Source organism: Triticum dicoccoides, chromosome 4A (genome assembly GCF_002162155.2).
Source record: "Triticum dicoccoides isolate Atlit2015 ecotype Zavitan chromosome 4A, WEW_v2.0, whole genome shotgun sequence".
NCBI classification, from domain to species: domain Eukaryota; kingdom Viridiplantae; phylum Streptophyta; class Magnoliopsida; order Poales; family Poaceae; genus Triticum; species Triticum dicoccoides.
Genome location: NC_041386.1, coordinates 453,700,848 through 453,708,265, shown reverse-complemented (window position 1 = coordinate 453,708,265; position 7,418 = coordinate 453,700,848).

Genomic DNA, 7,418 nt, shown 5'->3' with positions numbered 1-7,418 from the left:
GGTACACCCGGCCACGTACCTACCGCATCACAGCCCACCCCTACGGTCAGCGCTGTCCACGGCCTCCAGTAGGCTACAAACACCAGAAACTACTTGCAACTCCTGGACAGAGAGCTAGGGTGAATAAGAAGTCGAGCGAGGTCATATCTCAGGGCCCAATGCATGGTAGTAACTGTATCTTAAATCACACATACAGATCTCAGTGCTTAAGGTCGGCTTCAATGAAACAACCCACCATGTACTCCTACATGGCCTCTCATCGATACCTTTACCAAATCGTGTTCACCACACCACTCTCATTTCCGACATAATCATTTCATTCTAGCCATCACCCAGATGAACCAGACCTGACACGACTCTAAGCATAGCAGGCATAGCAAGGTAGGAACAACACATACATATGGCTCAATCAACTCCTACACATGCTAGTGGGTTTCATCTAGTTACTGTGGCAATGACAGGTCATGCAGAGGAAATGGGTTCAACTACCGTAGCACACAGCAGTTTGAAACGCGTTGTCCTAATGCAGTAAAAGAGAGCAGGAGCGAGAACATGGGATTGTATCGATATGATCAAATGGTTGGTTGCTTGCCTGATGGTTCGATGCACTGATACGGTTCTTCGTTAGGGTAATCACGGTACTCCTCGGAGGCAGAACCTGTCGCAAGGACACCGATACACAACCATCACCAAACAATGTGCAACAATATGATGCATGCATGAAACATGGCAATATGAGTGTGTTGGGCTAATGCAACTAAAACCAGAAGGGTTTGAGCAAATTTGAATCAAGGATTCAAATTTCAAATTCAAATATGGCCTTTTAAAGTGCTTTTCCTTGTTCTGCTTAAAACATCAATTTAACTTGTTTGATCATGCATGAAAATAGTACAGATGGATAGATTGGATTTTTCTGATCATTTTTCATATATAATTTGTCCAATTTGGAGTTACAGAATAAAAGTTATGAATTTTTGAAGTTTAAATAATATTCTGGAATTTCCTGATTTAATTTAAATCCAGAAATATAATTATTGCGCCAGCATGACGTCAGCATGACGTCAGTGGTCAACTGCGGCTGTCTGGGGTCAAACCTGACGTGTGGGGCCCACACGTCAGTGACAGGGGGGTTAAACAGGGTTAAATTAATCCTAATTACTAATTAGTGACGCTGGGGCCCACTAGTCAGTGTCAGGGGGTTAACTAACAGTGGTTAGCGCTAATCCTAATTAGCTACAGGGCTGGGCCCACCTGTCAGGGACTCAGGGGGGTTCCTGCCGTGGTCAAAGTGGGTCAAACCCACCGGCGACGTGACGCCGGCGAGGCCCGAGACGGCGGCGCGATGCGGGATCGCGCTACAGGGCACGGGCGAGGCCGTTCTTGGGCTCGTTGGAGAGCTCTTGCTCCCGCGCGTCGAACGGTGGTGGTGGCCGTGCCTGAGGTGGCCGGAGTCGACGGCGGCGAGCTCGGCTGCGGCTGCCGGAGTTCGGTCGTGCACGGAAACGGGGTTGGAGCTCGAAGGCGAGCGAAGCGAGGCGCTAGGGATGCTCTATGGAGCCTTACGAACTCGTTGGACTCGCCAGGGTGACCAAATGGTCACCGGAGCTGCGTCGACGGCGAGCTCGGCGACGGCGGAGGTTCGGCCGTGGTGGGGAGGAGGCTACGGTGAGGGAACGAGGGGGAGAAGAGGGGGAAACGGTGGCGTAGCTCACCGCGGTTGCAGTGGGCATCGAAGCGGGCTCGGGGACGCGCTGGAGACGGCGAATCGACGGCGACGGTGGTCGGAGCCCGAGGAGGGGAACGGCAACGTGACGGCGATGCAGGGCTTCCGGAGACCCGTGGAGCGGTGGGGAGGAAGAGGAGGTCGAGGCGGAGCTCCTGAGCTAGTCGGGGGAGCGAGGGGTGGCCGGAGTCGGCTGCTATGGCGAACGGCGGCGACGGTGGTGTTCGGCCGTGTGAGAGAGAGAGCGAGGGAGAGGAGGGGAGAGCCGAGGGCGAGTGAGAGAGAGCAGGGGGGGAGGCGTGGCGTCGTCCAGGGCATCGAGGCGAGGAGGGGAGGGCAGGCAGGCAGGGAGAGAGGTGGCGTGGCGCGGTGGCGCGCGCGCGCGCCGGCCACACTCCCCTCCCTCTGTCGGGACGAAGACGACAGAGGAGGGAGGCGGGCTGGGCCGCCTGCTGGCTGGGCCGGCCAGCTGGCTGGGCTGCACAGGGAGGAGCCCAGGTAAGCTTCTCCCTTTTATTTTTTTCCTGTTTTCTAATTTCTGACATTTGTTTTGATTTAAATAATATATTAAATCATTTATTTAACTTATGCCAAATTTTTCAGGGGCTAGATATATTATTCCAGAGCTCCTTTATAATTGGCATAATATTTGGACATATATTAATATATAAAGAAATATATTTCCAAAGCAAATATTTATGCATTAATTCCAAATGCCCAAAATAATTACCTATGAGCTCTTAAAAATATTGGTTTGATTTTTATCTCTGCCCAATATTTTCAGAGAGCAACATGAGCATTTTCTTGGACCCTTTTGGAGAAATTTTTATTTGGGTCATTTTCAAAATGATTCTGAGGGTTTCACAGATCCCCATTTCAAGTTTCTGATGAAAGAGTAAACATGATGCAACACTCTAATGCATGACTAGCTAGGGTGTGACAACTCACCCCCACTCAAAAGAATCTCGTCCCAAGATTTGGGTTCCTCCGGGAAGAAGGCGGGATACTCAAGTCGAAGACGATCCTCCCTTTCCCAAGTTGCTTCATCCTCAGAGTGGTGCGACCATTGAACCTTGAGAAACTTGATATTATGACGTCGAGTGGTACGTTCGGCCTGATCGAGGATACGAATGGGGTACTCTCGATATGTAAGATTATCTTGGAGATCAAGCGTTTCGTGGTCCACTCCACGGATAGGATCCGAGAAGCAACGCCTGAGTTGAGAAACGTGGAAGACATCGTGGACCCTGGAGAGGTGCGGAGGTAGTTCCAACTGGTAGGCAACTTCCCCTCGTTTGGCGAGAATGCGAAAAGGTCCAATGTAACGAGGAGCCAATTTGCCTTTGATACCGAAACGATGGGTTCCCTTCAGAGGGGTGACCCGAAGATAAGCCTTCTCGTCAACCTCGAAAGTCATAGCCTTATGTTTTCGGTCATATTGACTCTTTTGACGTGATTGGGCTGTTTTCAACTTTTCACGAACGATACGAACTTGTTCTTCTGCTTCCTGAATCATATCCGGGCCAAAGAATTGTCTTTCCCCGGTCTCTGACCAGTTAAGGGGTGTTCGACACCGTCGTCCATAGAGAACTTCAAAAGGGGCTTTACCCAAGCTAGACTGATAGCTGTTGTTGTAAGCGAATTCGGCAAATGGAAGACACTTCTCCGAGTCCATTCCAAATGAGATAACAGAGGCTCGAAGCATGTCTTCTAGAATTTGGTTGACGCGTTCCACTTGACCACTCGACTGAGGGTGGAAGGCGGTGCTAAAGGAGAGACGAGTTCCCATAGCATTTTGGAAACTTTCCCAAAATCGAGAGGTGAAAAGACTTCCTCGATCCGAGTTAATTTCCAAAGGAACACCATGAAGGGACACTATTCGGGAGATGTATAAGTCTGCCAGTTGACTAGCGGTTATACTCTCTCGAACAGGTAGGAAATGGGCTACTTTGGAAATACGATCGACAATGACGAAGATAGCATTATTCCCTCTCTTGGTCCTGGGAAAACCGGTAATGAAATCCATACCAATTTTATCCCATTTCCATTCAGGAATAGCTAGGGGTTGAAGGGTGCCAGCAGGCCGTTGATGCTCTGCTTTTACACGACGACAGACGTCGCAATTAGCAATATACTGAGCAATTTCTCTCTTCATCCTAGTCCACCAGAACCTCTGGCGTAGGTCCTGATACATCTTAGTACTACCGGGATGAATGGTGAGAGGAGATTCATGAGCTTCCTTAAGGATCAAACGCCTCAGGTTTCGCACTTTGGGAACCACTAGTCGATTCCCGAAGTATACGACCCCTTGATCATTAATGGAGAAGCAATTCGCAATTCCTTTCTGAATGTTTCTCTTGATGCGGGAGATTCCCGGATCTACCTTCTGTGCCTTGATAATCTGATCCGTAAGGGTAGGTTTTGCCACCAAGGTGGAAAGAAAACCTTGAGGAACAATGTGAAGGTTAAGCTTCCGAAATTCCTCATGGAGAAGCGGTTGACTTTGTTGTAACATCAGATTGTTACAATAAGATTTACGACTTAGCGCATCAGCCATGACGTTGGCTTTCCCTGGGGTGTAGGTTATCCCTAAGTCGAAGTCTGTGATCAACTCAACCCAACGTCTTTGCCTGAGATTCAGATCCGGTTGGGTGAAAATGTACTTCAGACTTTGGTGATCAGTGAATATTTCGCAACGGTTACCGAGGAGGTAATGCCGCCAGGTTTTAAGTGCATAGACTACGGCTGCAAGCTCTAGATCATGAGTAGGATAATTCTCCTCATGTGGGTGCAATTGCCGTGAAGCGTAGGCAATTACATGTCGATCTTGCATGAGAATGCAACCTAGTCCTTGTCGCGAGGCGTCGCAGTAGATAACAAAGTCCTTGGAGAAGTCTGGCGGTACCAGTACGGGAGCAGAAGTCAGGCGTCTTTTCAGTTCCTGAAAGCTGTGCTCACATTGTGGAGTCCACTCGAACTTCTTATCTTTCTTGAGGAGTTCGGTTAGAGGTTTAGCAACTTTGGAGAAGTTTTCGACAAAGCGACGGCAATAGCTCGCTAAGCCCAGAAAGCTCCGAACTTGCTTGACTGATTCAGGTGGAGTCCAGTTAAGGACGGCTTGAACTCGCTCAGGGTTAACAGCAATACCTTTACCAGATATTACATGACCCAGATAGGTCACTTCTGACAACCAGAATTCACATTTAGAAAATTTGGCATAAAGGCGATGCTCTCGAAGTTTCTGCAACACTAGCCTTAGATGTTCGGCATGTTCTTCCTCGTTCTTGGAGTAGATGAGTATATCATCGAGGTAAACCACGACGAATTTATCCAAATACTCCATGAAGATTGAGTTCATTAACCGAGAAAAAGTGGCTGGAGCGTTGGTTAAACCGAAGGACATGACGGTGTACTCGTATTGGCCATAACGAGTAACAAAGGCCGTTTTAGGAATGTCCCCGTTTCTGATTTTGATTTGATGGTAGCCCAACCTCAAATCCATCTTGGAGAAGACTGAGGATCCAGCGAGCTGATCGTACAGGTCGTTGATCCTGGGAAGCGGATATTTGTTCTTGATTGTGACCAAATTGACAGGTCGGTAATCTACAACCATCCGGTCTGTACCATCCTTCTTCTTGACGAATAGGACGGGGCAAGCCCACGGAGAAGAGCTAGGTCGGATGAAACCCTTTTTCAAGGACTCATCGAGTTGTTTCTTAAGCTCGGCTAGTTCTAGGGGTGCCATCTTATAAGGTCTTCTAGCAATCGGAACGGTTCCTGGAATGAGGTCTATTACGAACTCAACATCCCTGTCAGGTGGAACACCTGGCAATTCCTCTGGGAAAACATCCGGAAAGTCACGGACTACCGGAACGTCCTCAAGGTCTGGCAAAGGGCTGGCGTTAAGAGAATATAATTGTCGCTTGGCTAATCGGGTCAAGACATTGACTATCTTGCCCGAAGGGTGAGTGAGTTGAGCAGTCCTAGAGAAGCAATCAATTTTGGCATGATGAGCTGACATCCAGTCCATACCCAAAATGATATTAATATCTGAAGATTTAAGGGCTATCAAAGACGCGAGGAAAACAAGTCTGTCGACTTGGATTTCATTTCCATGGCTTACTCTAGAAGTTTGCCATTTGGATCCCGGAGTTTGAATTACCATAGAGGTTGGCATATCACCGAATGCGACGTTATGCAAACGAGCATAATTTTCAGAAATAAAAGAATGAGAGGCTCCTGTATCGAAAAGAACAGATGCCGGGTGGCAATTAACAAGAAGCGTACCGAGAACGACGTTGGGATCCTCTTGAGCTTCTTCGGCAGAGATACAGTTGACATGGCCACGTGAAGCGGTGACCGGCTTGGCGTGGAATATTTTTCCTGTCGGCTTGCCACGGCCAACAGTTTTAGCAGACTGGTTGGGGTTGGTCTGGGGACACTCACGCATATAGTGACCAGATTCCCCACACTTGAAACAAGTCACGGAACTGGTACGTGGAGGAGCATTGTTGGTTGGACCCCCATAGGGCTTGGCCGGTGCAGACTGTTGAACGGGGCGAGGCGCCTGGAAGGATGGCCTCGGTGTGAACCTGGGTGGCAGGGCGGTGTTGGGTACCCACACTCGGCGCTTCTGAGGACCAGCACCGGATGAGGAACCCATGTCACGGCCATGCTTGCGTGTTGCGTCATAGTCAGTCTGACCAGTTTCAGCACTGATGGCTTTGTTGACAAGTTTCTGAAAAGATGTGCACTCATGCAGACGGAGGTCGCGGCGAAGCTCAGGACTAAGGCCCTTACGGAACCTTGCTTGCTTCTTGGCATCAGTAGACACTTCCTCAGTTGCATATCGTGCGAGATTACCAAACTCCCTGCTGTAGGCATCCACAGAAAGTCGGCCTTGGGTGAAACTGCAAAATTCTTCACGTTTACGGTCCATGAGACCCTCCGGAATGTGATGTTCACGGAAAGCCTCGCTGAATTCAGCCCAAGTAGTGACATGGCCCACTGGGCGCATAGCTCCATAATTTTCCCACCATAGACTGGCGGGGCCTTCAAGATGATATGCAGCAAAGGTGACCTTGTCAGCCTCCGCTACCAGCGCGGAACGCAGTTTGTGAGAGATACTGCGAAGCCAGTCATCGGCGTCGAGAGGCTCGACGGAGTGGTGGAACGTGGGTGGATGCAATTTGATAAAATCACTGAGTGACACCACGTTAGTCCTCTGATGGTGTGCCGTGTTCTGTTCAATACGCTCTAACAAACGGTTGGTCTCCCGCTTGTTTCTCTCAGCTTCCATCATAACCTCGGCTAGTGAAGGAGGATGAGGCAGATTTGCATCCCTGGCTTCACTGCCTTCGGCCTGCTCTTGAGAAGCAGGGTTAGCGTGCGTGTTGACCATCCTAGGTAAACAAGACAATGATTTAGTCAGGATGATAAAATTCCGACATAGGATAAAAATGTAAGGAATAACTCGAAATGCAAGATGATCATCCGTATGACATGGTAGATACAGAAACTGCTGCTTTATTCCATCGTCATACACACCATACAGGGTTTAGTACAAGACCAAACAAAGTACTATTACGGTGAAAAGAGGATTACATCTCATCGGAGGCATTCCAAGCTCCTATACATTATTTTTCTACACCTCCGGAAAGAGTACAAACTAGGTCATATCCCACGAGTTACGCGG